At 49.0% G+C, this 15,859-nt stretch overlaps 1 protein-coding gene across 1 annotated transcript in view; it reads right to left on the bottom strand.

Annotated features, from left to right (window-relative positions):
• LOC139361221 (sterile alpha motif domain-containing protein 1-like) overlaps positions 1 to 15,859 on the bottom strand; it is a gene marked incomplete at its 5' end in the record, with an annotated part of 166,327 nt that overhangs the window by 69,553 nt on the left and 80,915 nt on the right. The gene's annotated exons all lie outside the window — the stretch shown is intronic.

Below are 15,859 nucleotides of genomic sequence, written 5' to 3'. Positions count from 1 at the left end.
AGCATGCACGTGTGTAGGACACAAATGTAGTGTACATACCTATACATTGTAAATACATGCACAGTGTAAATACACGTAGTATGCGTATACCACATACACACGTGTACATTTATAGAGTACACATATGCCGAGACCGAGAACAGGTCATGAGTATTAATACTGCGGAAACGCTTCCAGTTCTACCTAAGTGAATTTTTTTTCAAACTATAATAGAACTCATACAAAAAGGGTTTTAAGGAAATGAATAAAGCTAGTGACAAAAATCAGTGGGAAGGGCACAACCACTTTCCCTCAGAGTTCTGGGCCTGACCGTGGAAGTTCAGAGGTTTCCTAATGCAGTACACATCAGAACTGACTCACAATGAAGCACTCCTTAAAAATTAAAAATGTGTCCTCATGTTTTGCCCTTTGAGACAAACCCTCTTAGTTAAGCGAGTTCTGACTGAATTTGACTCACAGTACTCTGGCAGATTCTTCATTTTCTGGTGAGACAGACGAATGTCCCAGGGTGAGGGCAATGCCAGCCCTTTCAGGGTCAGCTTTTCGAGGAGCGATGTCTGGCAGAACACAATCCAACACCATAGTAGGATCCCCCACTCAGCCACTTAGATGCTTTTGGGTACTTACTGTCTCCTTGTTTCCCTTTCTTGAATTCAGCTGGGGGGAAAAAACGAAAAAATCAAAACCAAAAACAAACAGCCCATGTGTTAGTGTGTCTGAAAAGTTAATACATCCACATCCAACTTTCTAAATGAGACACGGCAGGTATGATGGTCACTGAACAGTGGCCACTGGTGAGAAAATACAAAGTCTTCCGCAAACATGAACGAGTTTCTAGGAATACAAAAGTCAAGGGAATTTACTTCACATATTAAAGCTGTCAAGGGTGCTCATCAAAAATGTACTTAGAGGTTTTCCTTTAAAGATATTTTTGAAGATTTTTAAGTTGCAATACTTAAAAGCCTCTGGGAAAAGAAAGGATACAGGTATCTGGAAGATTTATACTAAATGATTTTCATGTCTTTTTGATAAAGTTAAATAAGGTCAGCGTTGAAATAATGGGTTCCACTACTCTGAGGCTGTGGATGGAATCCACAACACCAATTGAATGAACAGCAAGGCTGCACACACAGGACACAGGCAGTGAGCCAGCCTGACTAGTTGTCAGCTTCTGGGTCAGTTCTACCCAGTTCTGCCCAGGCCCCACTGGAGATAAAAATCTGCCCTTTAGAAGCCTTCAAACCCCACCTTTCAAAATCTAATCCTCTTCAACTGAGGCCCAAGTCCAAAAATCTACTGACATCTTAGCACCTGTTAGGCCAGCTGTCACCTAGCCTTTTTGGCACCAGGGATGGGTTTCATGGAAGACAATTTTTCTGGGGGGTGGTTTTGGATTGCAACTGTTCCACCTCAGGTCAGGCAGCGGATCCTCATAAGGAGCACCTCTGAGATCCCTCACATGCAGTTTACGATAGGGTCCCAGCGCCTAGGAGAACACACAGCTTATGATAGGGTCCCAGTGCCTAGGAGAACATGCGGCTTACAAGAGGGTCCCAGCGCCTAGGAGAACACGCGGCTTATGATAGGGCCCCAGAACCCAGGAGAACATGCGGCTTACGAGAGGGTCCCCGCGCCTAGGAGAACAGGTATTAAATGAGTTGGCAAAGCCAAAATCCACCGGATCTACCACTCCAAAACAAACATACACCACTGCCCAATATTGATGTGAGCCAAAAACATGGAAGTCCTGAGGGCCCACACTGACCACAGCCTGACACCACTTCTGCAAGAACCAATCACGTGCCTAAAGATCACCCGTGATGACCCAGGAGAGCAGCTTTGAGCAGAGACAAAGGTGAAGGAGAGGCACATGGGCCAGGGTGCTGGGTGTGCCCGTCTTTGTGACCTCACTGAGATTGCTGACCTCTGGCCCTTGGTGTCCGTCCTATGCAGGTGGTAGCCCCCAAATCCCTGCCTCCCTTCAGCACTGACTGAGGCGGTCCTGAAGTCTCCCCAGGGCTGAGACTGAGTCTAATTCCTATTAGCTGCACACCCACATAAAAAACAAAAAACAAAATATCAAGTATGCAGACAGGAAAAGAAAAATATGTGAATCCTGCCTTATTCAACAGGCATTTAAAAAGTAACAGGAAAATTGTGATAGCCTTTAAACAACCACCAGCTATCACATCCTGTTGAAATGTTTTAGCTAATCAGGAACACCTTTACCAAGCACCTGTGTATTCAGGAAATCAGGTGACAGGTCCCAAATAACCTCAGAGCTTACGACCTGACCCCCACTCACGCGCATCACCTCTCCAGAGGAACGTGTCCTGGACACCTTTCAAATGGTGAGGAACAGGAACAAGGGTAGCTTTCCCTCAACCCCACAAAACTAGCTCAACCCCGAGGAGCCCAGAGAACAGCAACGTTTGCTTAGATGCTTTCCCACTGACCTTGTCAGAGCAAACGTTCCCTTCCTACACCACCCAGTGTTTAACTCTCCCTGGGATACCAGCAGCGTTCAACCATCAACAAGCTGGAAACAGAGGCCAAGCTGACAGGAGGCCTCTCTCCATTCCTTACTGAATTCGCTCAGGACACGGATGCTCCCAAACACATATGGCCCCGAGTATTCCACACCTGGAGAACATTCAAACAACAGACGCTGCAAAGACGTTCCCCTAAAGAGAAACTCAGTTTCTAACTTCCCTTAGGGAAAAATAGGAGACCCAGAACTTTCCAGAAAATCAAGTGTGAGAGGAAGCCACTCACCTCTGGCACTTCCTAAACCTGCCTTCCCGCGGGTGCTCAGGGATGTCCCCGCGACAGCCCCGTCCACCCAGGACGGCAGCAGGGCTCAGGCAGCCAGCACCTGGGCAGCTGGCGAAGCAACCCCAGGGTGAAAACGCCATCCCAGGCACCACTTCCCGGAGCACCTCAGCAAGAAAAACAGAGGTGGGACAGAACCGAGGGCTGATTCGAGGCTGGGGAGCCACAGACCCGCACAGCTCAATCATCGGACATGCTCTTCTGTGGACAGAGCCCAGGGAGAGGCCAGCACAGAGACCCTCGTGCCGGCTCCACGGGCCAGCGTCCTCCAGGACTGCAAGTTTGTGATCACAGCTTCAGAATTTGGTTCCAGAATCTTCCGGAATCAAAGACGCACCAAACTGTAAAGCTGCCAGGACAGCAGGGCCCAGGAGCAGGCTCAGGGGAGGACCAGGTAGAAACCCCCCACACAGCATACACGTGTGCATGCTCACTCCACACATGCCACCCCTTCACCCAATACTATACACGCAAACGCATGTATGCACTCCATACACACCCTCAAATACACTCACCAAATATGATGTGTGTACACACTCCACACACACCCTCAAATACATGCAACACACATGAATATGCTCACTGCAGCACACCTGCTAAATACACTCACCACACACGCACAAACGTAACACACCTGCACAATCATTCCAGACATCACACCCCTCACCAAGTACACAGGTACACACACCCCCAAGTCGAGAACCTGCAGACTCCACAAGCTTTGGTTTCCCCAATGTTTCTCTCATCACATGAGATCCACACACAGGTGTCGTTTACTGACATCTAACACCCGGGGAGGCCCTTAGACAGAACTGCAGTCACAAGTCGGCTTCATTCAGGCATTCATCACCAGTCTCCTGAAGCCACCTCCTGTCCCCACGGGGAGGGAGGCCGAGACTGGAGACATCACTGGGCTTACAGATCCTCAGGCTGGCAACCCAGCGAAATGAGGAGGGCTCGGCCACGGCCCTGGAGGGAGATGGGTACTGGGCTCAGGTATGCGGAACATGAGTCCTCATTTCCAGACAATGTCACCTACGATAGCGTCAGGTGAAAGCCAGTGGTTTGGCATTCCTGGAATAGACAGTCCTGGAATTACAAGCAAAACTTTTTACTCCTCCCCTCTGAACACATGGGGTCCATGGTCCCCTCACATCTAACACTGGGGATCCGAATCGGTGACTCCTTGTCCACCTGAGGACCACCCAAGAGGATCCACACACCTGCTACAACAGCAGCACCGCACCTGGTCTACAGGGGAGCAAAGCAAATCCCCCCTTTATGAATAACACTGGATTACCCCGACACTGGCAGCCTGCAGTGTGTATATCGTCAAGCCCCCACATCTGCGCCACCTGCAAGAGGAACACAAGCCCTTAGTCCAGGGCTCTCAGGACAGCCTGTGAGGTGGATGCTGGCATCCTTCTCATCTCCCAGTGGAGAGGAGAGAAGGCCAGGGTCAGGACTGGTGTATCAGGAGGGTCGGGGTTCAAACCCCATCTGCCTCACAAAGCAGCCCTCACCGTTCAAGTGACTTCTATCATCAGCCTTAAAATGTACCACAGTTACCAGCAATTCTGAGTGCTGTTCCTTGGGACGTCATAAGCAAACATTTTGTTAGAAAGATTTTGCCAAATCTGCTTTCAAAATCCTATGGTATGAAATGACTAATGAAAATTTGAGCTATGAAATAAAGCACATAGTTAAATGAATCCCAAAATGACTATCGCGAAGGAAGCTTTAACTTGAAGTGAAAAATATCCTCCAAATGACATCAGCCAGAATTATCTTCAATCATTACTGATCCCATACGCTTCAGGAATTATACAGCATCATCTCAGATATGAACTTAAAACCATTAGCTGAATGCACATTTCAGCACAACCAAAGTTCTGCTATAATAAGCAGCACAAGCATCTCTGGAGAGGATTTTAATTGGGACTACAAACGATGTGCACAATCGTGGTAAGAGGTTTCATGCTGGCTGTTCTCCAAGGTGCGACACAGAGAACCACCACTAACCTCAAAGACACCTGCTGCTTTGTAATGAGATGAGAGACGATGTGGATGGACTACTGTACATATTTGAAAAGGAGAAACAATGCAAGGAAAGAATCTTATCAGTTTCCCTTTACATTCTTAGAAAAAAACGATTTTTCTTTTGGGATGATTTAAAAAGAATGACATTTCTGGATTTTTTTTTTTTTTTTAGTTTTCTTTCTGAGACTGGGTCTCGGCTCTGCTGCCAAGATTGGAGTACAGTGGAGCAATCACAGCTCACTGTAGCCTTAAGTGATCTTCCCACCTCAGCCTCCAGAGTACCAGGGACCACAGGCACGCACCACCACACTCAGCTAACTTTTCTGTTACACAGATGGGGTCTTGCTATGTTGTCCAGGCTGGTCTTCAACCCCTTGGCCTCAAGTGATCCTCCTGCCTTGACCTCCCAAATATTTAGCCTAAGCGACCATGTCTTATAGGAAAATAGACATTAGAGCAAATGCATTTCTGTAAGATTTTCTACCTCTTTTCACTGGGGAAAAAGGTAACTTGCCTCCAAGGGTCGGAGACAAAGCTATTACTGCAGACAAGCGCTGTGCATCCCGGGAACCACTACACCACGAGGCACGGCCATGCACCCTGGATGCAGGAGTAACACACGAGGCTAGCACAGGCTGATGCTGGCCCTCTCCAGAAGCAGGCCTATCCTTCCTCTACTCCTCAGCCCCCTCTCCCTTCAGGCCTCAGTGGCTGCTGACAGGGGAGAGGCCACAACTAGAGGAGGCTCTCAACTCCACCAGGGACAAGAGCCCCGGACGCTGGGGACTCAACTGCTGCCCTCTGCGCCCACCTCCTTCTGGTCCAGCCTTCTCAGGAGCCAGACGTGGCCACTTTGACCCTCTTTCCCTTCTGTGGCTCCTACAAAAACCAGTTCAGCGAGCCCAGGCTGCCTCACACTCCAGGGACACCCGGCACAGGCCCCCTCCATGACCTTATCCAAGCTCCTGGGGCCAGAAGGGTCTTGCAATATTTCACTTTCCAGTTGACCATCCCCAGCCTGAAATCCAAAGTGCTGCGAAGAGCATTTCCTTCGAATGTCATGAGGAAGCTCAGAATGTTTCAGGTTTCGTAGCATTTTGGAGTAGGGACTCTCAGCCTTAATTTGAACCTCTTCAAGGAAGCCACACACTGAAGCCCCCGATGTCCACCCTACACAATCCCAGCACACCATCTGAAGTCCCCAGCAACAGATTTTCTTTCTTCAAAAATAACCACAAGTCACAAACTCACACGCAATCACAGAAGGGGGTTGTGGACACCCACACAGATGATGAAATTTAACTGTCACATTTTCACCTGAGTAATTTAAAGTCATTCCTCAAAACACACCTGTTTTACTGATTGCATTTTAAGGTGAACACACACAAATCATTTCAGGGAAACAAACGTCACTTTGGGCTGCGTGTGGTTTCTTGACTCCCGTGAATAACTCAGCGTTCACCCTCACTTCTGGATAAGGGAGACAATGCAAAGAAAACTGTTAAAACAAAGACATGAAAACAAGTTTAAGAAGGGTTTGAAAGGTTCCTCCTGTCCCCCTGGAGGGGAGACGAGGACACTTGGAAAGCTCACGGGGGACAGGAGCACAGCCTCCTCGGTGTGCCATGGACGCCGCCTCGCCAAGGGGAGAGGGTGATGCCTGGAAGGCTCACAGGGGTGGGAGCACAGCCTCCTCAGTGCTTTCTACACTCAGCAGCTTCAGAAATTCCTGCAGAAGCAGAACACATCATGAGAACTGAGACTGGATCACCCCCAAAGAAAGGGATGAGGGGTCAAAAAAAGCATTCGATCATTACCAAGGAGCGCGGGCACGAAGCCGCTTCAAAGACCGTGTGAGAAGTCACTCATAGGCGTTTCAGAAAATAAGGGTAGCGCGAGATTGCTCCATCAGCTCAAACAGGCTGCCGTCCCTCAGGCCATGAAGTCCCTGAGATGAGCCTCACATTGAGCGAAGTCACTCGCATCTCTGCCAGAGAAAGTACTACAAGCTGACACATAACCTCATGAAACCTGGGCTTCAGCCGGTCGACAACAGTGAGTCTGACATGGTACATCCCTCCAGATGGTTAAAGACCCCAGGGGTTCATCGGACAACCTCCAAGGGCTGTGTCTGTCCAGCCCCTTTTCCAAGTTCTGGATGATTTTTTCCTAATGTACTATAAGCAGCACGTTCCAGCAGAGACGTCATTAACTGACTCTGGGTCCTCTTAATTTTGAAATTAGAAACACACTTGGCCAGGCACGGTGGCTCATGCCTGTGATCTCAGTACTTTGGGAGGCTGAGGCAGCTGGACCGCTTAAGTCCAGGAGTTTGAGTCCAACCTGGGCAATATTGCAAAACTTCATCTCTACAAAAAATACAAAAATAAGTCAGGCATGGGGACACGTGGAACATGTGCCTGTGGGTCCTGGCTACTCAGGAGACTGAGGCAGGAGGATCACGTGAGCCTGGGAGGTTAAGGCTGTAGTAAGCTGTGCTCACACCACTGCCTGGGCAACAAAAAGGTGTTTTTTTTTGTTTTGTTTTTGTTTTTTGCCTGTCTCAAAAAAACCAGAGTATAAGAATTATATACCTGAGTAGCCCAAAATAAAAGAGGTCTTGTGGAACAACCTGAAACACAGCTGCAAATTCTGGCAGGGCCTCCCCTGGCTTGATTTGTGGTGAGTGCAGGACCGCTCTGAAGGATAGGACCCCAGGCTCATTCCGAGACTAGACCTTACAGTACAACTTCCCTTCGCTGGAAGGAACACTGGCCTTGGATCCTGGGACACCCTGGGGCAGTGCCACCATCCCGAGGCCGCCATGGCAGAAGCAGGCCCTACTATCAGGAAGCCTGGGACATCCTGGGGCAGTGCCACCAACCCGAGGCCACTGTGACACAAGGGGGCCCTGGTGCCACTGAGAGGCTGAACAGCAGGTCCAAGCCCAGGCCAGGACTGAAGAGGCTCCACATCCTTTCCATCCCTCCAGCTGAGTCCACAGATGTCTTGGAGCAGAAATGCATCACCCTCAATGTCCACGGGTAAGTTTTTGGACACAGAATCTGGAAGCATAAAAGATGGTTCTGGGCTGGTTGGTTGCCGGCTCGGATCTGTCCTCTTTCCACACAAAACCTGGCTCACACCAAGCAGCGTCTAAGTCCTGGAAGACTTGCTAAACACAAGTGCAGTTACAAAGCGGAGAAACTGGAGGGGGCTGGGCTGGGCTGTGCTCCATTGGCACCAGCGTTTCTCAGGAAGACCCCGGGCATTACAGGGTCCAGGGCAAGGGCTTCCTGGGATCCAGGACATGGAACAAGAACCCATTTCCCGGCCCTGTTGAATATGAATCGGCTAAGGGCCAATTCCCTCGGAGGACTGAGCACCGCCCCACAACACCTTGGTATGGGTATGTTATTATATACGTTGGTATGGGTATGTTATTACCCATACCAAGGTAATAACAAGCCCGTTACCAGCAGGAGGCCGGTGATGAAGACATGAGGACCAGATGAGCACGAGGGATCCTGACAGATCATCCCTGGCACCGAGCAAGGGGCGGACAGTACCCCCTGTTGCTGATGCATCAGCCCTGGCACTGAGCGAGGGGTGGCAGCACGGCCTGTGCCCCTGCAGATGCAGAGGGATGTGAGGGGGGTGCAGGCTGTGCTTGGAGGCTAACTCAACCACCTGCGCTTGCACTTCCGTTCCTCATGGCAGGGAGGTGAGGCACAGGCAGCATTAGGGCTCACCTTGCCCCCGGGCTGCACTTTTTTCTGCTTATGAGTCGTGCTCGCTTTACATGGACAGACATAGCTATAATAACGGTTCCCTGATTATTTCGCTGCCTACATAAAGGGCTTTCAGAATTCACTTCCATCCTTAGGAAAGGGGGCCCAACACCAGGCTGTCTCCCTTAAGATGCCATGTCTCATATGGGGAAAAAAAAATCAAGAGAAATCAAATAAAGGCCATAAAATACATCAGTTTCAACACTAAAATGTAATAGTACGCTTTAAATTGAAGATGAGTTAAGTCACATTTCCAAACCTCTGAAAGCACGGTTACTGGGAGGGAATGGTTTGCAACACACAAACGCAGCTCTGTAGAAGTGCCCAGGCTGGATGAAGGCTCAAACGTCAGTGCGAGGAGAAAGTCTGAACAAACTCTCTCCTGCCCTGCTGCTGTCCTCTTCCAAAACACACTGTTTATCTGTCAGTTTAGAACAAGGCCTAGGGAGGTGGGAGGCAGGCCTGGGAGGGTCACCTAGCATCCAAGCTCCTCACCCACACAACTGCACGAGGCTGAGCTGAGCAGTACACACAAACACAACTAATTCTCCCCAAAAAGAAGACGGAAGGCAGCACACTGCCATGCCAGGCACCCTGCAGATGAGAAGATTGAGGGGAGCCAGAGGTACCTTTAATCTTGCTTGCATGGTGGAGGGAGAGGAATAATGCCACTCACTTGAGTGTTGCACAATTCTTTCTAGCACTGAGGGGCAGAAAACAAAAATTATAGATGCTTCCTCAGATAAATGTTTCTGAAGAACTGAACATAAATTACGTTCAGGAAATAGCATTATGAATGCCTCAAGTGCTTCTGTTTTCAATAATCCCAGAGTAATTCTATAAACCCGGGAATCAGCCTCACCCAACTCCAGGATCACGGCCCAGGTGACGTGGGCACACACATATCCTGAAGCTCCAATACTCAACTACAGTGGGGCGAGTGAAAATGATCCTGGGTATAATTTACACGGACACAGGAAGGTGGCTGAGCCCCAAACCCCTAAACCAGGAAGACCACTGTCCTTCAGGGGCCTCACCTCTGTCCCTTCCCAGCCTCTGGGAACCACCACTCTGCTCTCTACTGACACAAACGCCCCTCCAAGGTACAACACCAGGAAGATCATCATTCAAAACTGAGGAACGTGGCAGAACAAAGCTGTCAGGAGATTTTAATCACCAACACCACTTGTTACATGACCCAAAGATGATTAAAATCCCAGGCCCTTCAAGACTGAATGCTATCTATACTTAAATGCATTTCATCACCATATTGGGGGGTTATTCCTTTGTTTTGCTGCAAATATATCCAACTGCTGTAAAAGGAAAAGGCAATTTGTTAACGAAGCTTCTTGGAGTGTCTCAACAGGCCTCGAGGTAGGATAAAAGGCAGGACCTTCCTGGCAGAAACGCTCAGCTCTGAGGTCAGGTGGAGTTCTTGAGCACCAACCAAGGCAAAATAAGGTCGAAGACCACACCACACTTTCCTCAATCACATCTTCATTCCACCTTTCCTTCTATTTCTCACGACTTCACTGGGAGAAATTGTGCTGAAAGAAAATGGAAACACACACATACATAGGAGACCCTACAGAGGCTGAGAATGGGTGCAGCCATCACAGTCCGAATGTCCTTTCAGGGCCATCTGACCTGGCTGGGATCCAAGTATCCAAGGGCAGGATTGTATCTCAGACCTGTGAAGCCAGGATTACAGCCACTGAACGGCAGTTTTCCATCCCACGGAAACCGGCCTTGCTAGGGGCTTCCTCGGGGACCACCGATCTCAAGCCACCACCCGTCAACTACTTCAACTAACCTACATCATGGCAGAGGCCTCCCTAGGCAGACCAGCCCTGCCCAAGTCCTGCTTCATGGCAAACCCTCCAGACAAACGTCCTTGGCCTCCTCCGGGAGGCTGTGCTCGGAAGGTGCCCTCATTTACTTCTGCGGCTCTGAGACATTTAACTAGAGCCCAACACATTTCTTCCTGTTCACATAGTATTGAGTTAAAAGATTTTTATGAGTAAACTTTCACTGGGAAAAATACCATTTCAGGAACCCCAGTGACCACAATGAAAATGTTTTTACCTTCCCTTACATGACATCGGCAACGCCAGGTCCAGGAAACGTTCTGGATCTCAGATAATGGCATATCCACTCATAGTAAGTCTTGGTCTTGTTTCACAAGCTATCAAATGCTGCCCAGAAGCAGGAAAAACCCCACAATGTGGCAGGGAGGGGCGACCAGCGTGAGTTCTAAAGCCAGACCACCGGGGTCTGCTGACAGCGTGGTGAGGGGCAAGCAGTGCAGGGTCTAAGGCCAGACCGCCTGGGTCCCGCTGACAGTGTGGCTTCAGGAGTTTCCTAGACCCTCTGCTCTCCAAGTTTCATGTCAGAAAAATGCAGTGATAACCATGTCTACCTCGTTTAAATATATATACACACACACACACACACATATATATATATACACATACACACACACGCACATATATATACTCCAAAACTATAGCCCTATAAAGGTCATTAATCCTAGTTATCCTCAAGGCATCAAGCGATCAATAATGAGCCATCCCCCTGCTGCTGACCTGCCTCAGCCCCACCCTCTGGAAACCCCGGATCCACACCAGCCACACAGGATGAGGCCAGGGAAGGAGCAGGACTGTGTCTTGGGAACGTAAACTCTGGAAGCTGAGTTAAATCAGTGCCGCTCAAATCTTGTCACCAACTATCTTGTTAAATTGGGAGATTCCATCTCTGGGGATCTTGAAGGAACCTGAGGCTCTACATTGAGTGAGGTGAGCACTCGTGCTGGAATGAGACGGCAGGGAAAGCAACCGAATCTGGGGTCGCAGCTGCCTGAGGCTTGGGTCCCACCGGGAAAGTGGCACCAGGGCCCTCAGGACAGTGGCGGAGGTCCCAGGAGGCAAGTCCCGGTGCAGAGACTCATGGACCCAAAGATTGCTCCAGGGCCAGGAGGGGCTGCTGCGCTGACAGCCACGAGGCAGGCAGCCTTCGAGCTCCTCCAGCTGCCATCCTGCAGGCAGGGAGGACAGTGCCCAGACCACCCTGGGGCTCCCCCCAGCCTGCCAGGCTGGTACTCTTACTCCAGCCACTGACAAGAGTCCCCATGTTGCAAGCTAGGTTGAAACAGTGCCTCAGGCCTCGGGGCACATGCACCCCCCTGCAGGGCCGGGATGGCTATTCCCACACATCCCCAACTCACAGCAAAACTTAAAAATGAAAGTCGGAAGATACAGCCAGGAAACCAATGCTCAAGAAGCAACTCCAGGGTGACTCTTCCTAGAGCTATTGCTATTGAACATCTTTAAAAACATTTCCAGGGTGACTTCCTAGAGCAATTGCTGTTGAAAATCTTTAAAATTCTTCATTTCAAAATTAGCTTTTATTACACTGTCTTCCCTATTCTACCAAGATTCTAGAAAACAAAACCATTACAATTTCCAATTCTATCTTATAGCAAGTTAGAAATACACGTTTCCTCAAAGGATTCTACATGTTTCCTTGGCAATATCCTTTCCATGCCCCGTACTACTGCCCACAACAGAGAAGGCTTTTCCAACCCAACCCAACCCAACCCAACCCAACCCAACCCAACCCAACGGCCCTGAGACAGGCCCCTAACGAATCGTCTACAAACTCTTGAGACAGGCTTGCCCTGACAAACCATCTGCAAACTCCATCTTCCATTAAAAACAGTACCGAAAATGAGCATATTACCACTTTTTAAAAATTACTGTAAAGTGGACAGTGTTCAGTTCTGTGAATTTCGGCACAAATATTCCCATAATCGTCATCACACAAGCAGAACAGTCCAACAGCCCCAAACCCACTCACGGGGCCTCATAAGCATACCCTCCCATTCTCAGCAACCACCCTTCTCCGTGTCCTCCCATCCCCCGGGTCTGTCTTTTGCGAGTGTTGTCGCAAAACACTCGCAAAATCACGATTTCCTGGGCATCGTGCTTGGAGGTGCACCCAGGGTGTCCTGTGATCAACAGCCAGGCCTCGGGGCTGCTGGGTATTTATTATTCCACGTATGGCTGTGGCACATTGTAACCTGTTTTGGACAACCATAGACAGCGCTATTAACATCTGGGCACAGTTTTTCTTAAACATCAGATTCTGTTTCTCTAGGGTAAATACCCAGGATTGGGGTCACTGGGACCCACGTTTGTGTGAGTTCAGTTTTGTAAGAAACCGCCAAGCTGTCTGCACTGTGCTGAACCCCAGCATCGCACAGGAGTCCCGACTGCCTGTCCTCACCAGCACCTGGGGCTGTCGAAAGACCTTAGTCAGGCGCTCCAGCAGGGGTGTGAACAAATTCACTGCGGCTTCGGTGCACATCTCGGTGCAACCAGTCATGCTGAAGGTCATTTCAGATGCTTTCGGGCCATCCTCCCGTCCTTCTCAGCGAAGCATCTGTTCAGGTCTCTTCCGCTTTTAAGTCAGGTGGTTTCTTCTCTGTCATGAGCCGTGGGAGTCCTGTGTATTCTGGATACGAGTCCTTTGCCGGCTGCATGGTTCGTAGACATCTTCTCCCCATCTATCGAAAATGTGTCTCTTCAATTCCCTAGGGGTGTCTTTTATATTAGAAGTTTAACTTTGATGAGTCTTACCTACTTGTTTTCTTCCTTGATTATGGATCATGGTATGGCTAAGAGCTCTCACCCTAGGTCTCCACAATTTCCCTTTCTTCTGCAGATTTTGTAGTTTGGTATTTTACATTCAGGGCTATGGTCCACCTTAATTTTCATACAGGAATTTCTCCCTGTTTTCACTCTTTTGCATACGGCTGTCCCATAATTCCAGCACCATTTGTTGAAAAGACTCAAATTCCACTGAACTACTTTTGCGTCTTTGGATCTGTTCTGGATTCCACTCTGTCAGCTGACCCTTGTGTGCATCCTGAGCATAATTTATGACTTTAGTGGCTGTCTCTGTGAAAAAAGTAATTCTGTCTGGAAGCAAAAACCACATTAGAAATGCTCTAAATAAGATTCTTCCTGTTGTCAGGAGAGCAAAGCCACTGCCCTAAAGCAGAGGTGAGGCCTCAACAGCTCCCAGGCACAACCTTAACACACAATGGGGAAGGGAATTCATTTCAAGGGCCACAACGTGAGACCAGCATAGCCATGAAAACTGCAATTTCACAACAGAATGAAATTCATAAAGAACTGCTGAGAAGTGTGTGATGTTACATAAATCACTGTTCCTTAAATTCTGAGTGTGATAAGTTACATAAATCACTGTTCCTTAAATTCTGACGGTTGACTAGAACAGAAATAGCTTCAGGGTACAGTTCAAACAGGAGAAAGGTAGGTAGGGGTGGTTTCCACACCACACAGGCCTGCAGGAAAGGGACACTCTTCCTCTAAACGGGAGATCCCGAGAGTGATGTGATAAGCCATAGTGAGAGGCACGGAACTGTGCAAGCCGGAGTCGCGGCCTTTGGCCCACCACGGAGCCTGTGTCCATGAACGACGAGGCTCAAATGTCAGGCCGAGGCAGTAATCAGGGGACAAGAAAACGAGCGCACGGTGGAGGCAAAGGTCTGAAATTGCGCGGCAACTTCGAGTCAAGTGGGACAAACTGACTCAAAATACAGGTTCCAAAAACCATCACAGAGAGCTGTTCCTCGGCTCTGGAAAGGCTAAGTGACTAATGCCCACACTGAGCATCTGCTCCCAGAGACGACCCTGGTGACCTAAGGCCCAGCTCCTCCGAACCCGCGCCAAACCTCAGTGAGGAACTTTGTTGGTATCTTACAGCACATTGACATATTCCCTTAAAATCTGGTATTTCATCAACAATGCAGGCGCCAGCTTTGACTCATACACATTTCGATTAAACAAGATAATTTACACCCTGACTATGCCAGGTAAGAGGTTTACTACAATCTTTAAACAGAGCCAGAGGCTACAGTCTGCTCCTACACAACACCATGTCTCTACAAGTTCGATGGGTTTTTACTTTCCATGTCTTCACTTGCCTAGTGCTAGAAAGCAGATAAAAACAGAAGGAACCAAGAAACACTATTGAATGAGACTCAAATATCTTGCAGTCATCATCGAGATGAGATGTTTATTAAACAGAAATGTTCTCCCCTGTAGAAAGCAGCACACACCAACACGCACCGATAACTGTCGCCAGTATTCCAGATCATCTTCCCTTCCATGGCCACAGTGCAGGGCAATGGACCACGCACACCTGCAGACCCACGGAAAGCGGGGTGACACGGCCGATTCTTGTAGCGAGCAGACCAGGGTGCACTCAAAGTGCATCTCTTTCCAGAGGGCCACCACGCAAAGTTACACATTTATTCCACGAGTTAATGGCACTGCACCAAACATTTCTGTAAGATTATCTTAGCAAGCTTTTCCTTCTGCCTAAAATGTCCTGACACAAACTGAAAAAGCTCTTGGAGCTGCCAAAGACTTCAGTATCCCCTTAACTATTGTCATGCACGCACGTGTGAAGAGACCACCAAACAGACTTTGTGAGCGCAACATGGCTGTTTATTTCACCTGGGTGCAGGCGGGCTGAGTCTGAAGAGTCAGCGAAGGGAGGTAAGTGTGTGGCCGTTTTATAGGATTTGGATAGGTAAAGGAAAATTACAGTCAAAGAGGGCTTGTTCTCTGGCGGACAGGAGTGGGGGTCACAAGGTGCTCAGTGGGGGAGCTTTTTGAGCCAGGATGAGCCAGGAAAAGGAATTTCAAAAAATAATAATAATAATCGCTTAAAGCAAGGACCGGCCATTTTCACTTATTTCTGGTAGAATGTTATCAGTTAAGTCCAGGCAGGGCATTTGCACTTTTGTGATTCTTCAGTTACTTCAGGCCATCTGGGAGTATATACGTGCAAGTCACAGGTGACGCAATGGGTTGGCTTGGGCTCAGAGGCCTGACAACCATAGTCTTTACTTTTAAGGTGTGGGGTAAGATCATATAATTCCCAACTAAGCTCCTGATGCTGTGTGTGTCATCTAGCAACAGCATGTTCCATTCCTGGATTACATTTGACTCAAGAGTCCACAGTGAGAACGATTCCTGGTGAATGAAACAGCAGGCAGGAGGGTGATTCTGCTGGGCAGCTCTTCACACACAACCCAGGAGCTGAGGGGAGAGGAAGAGGCCCACGCACGTCCACCGTGCTCACGCCCCCTTGGAATGCCCCCC

This window comes from Macaca nemestrina, unplaced genomic scaffold, assembly GCF_043159975.1.
Source record: "Macaca nemestrina isolate mMacNem1 unplaced genomic scaffold, mMacNem.hap1 Scaffold_106, whole genome shotgun sequence".
NCBI classification, from domain to species: domain Eukaryota; kingdom Metazoa; phylum Chordata; class Mammalia; order Primates; family Cercopithecidae; genus Macaca; species Macaca nemestrina.
Note: the sequence above shows the minus strand (reverse complement) of the source record. Positions and strands in the feature narration are given on the sequence as shown.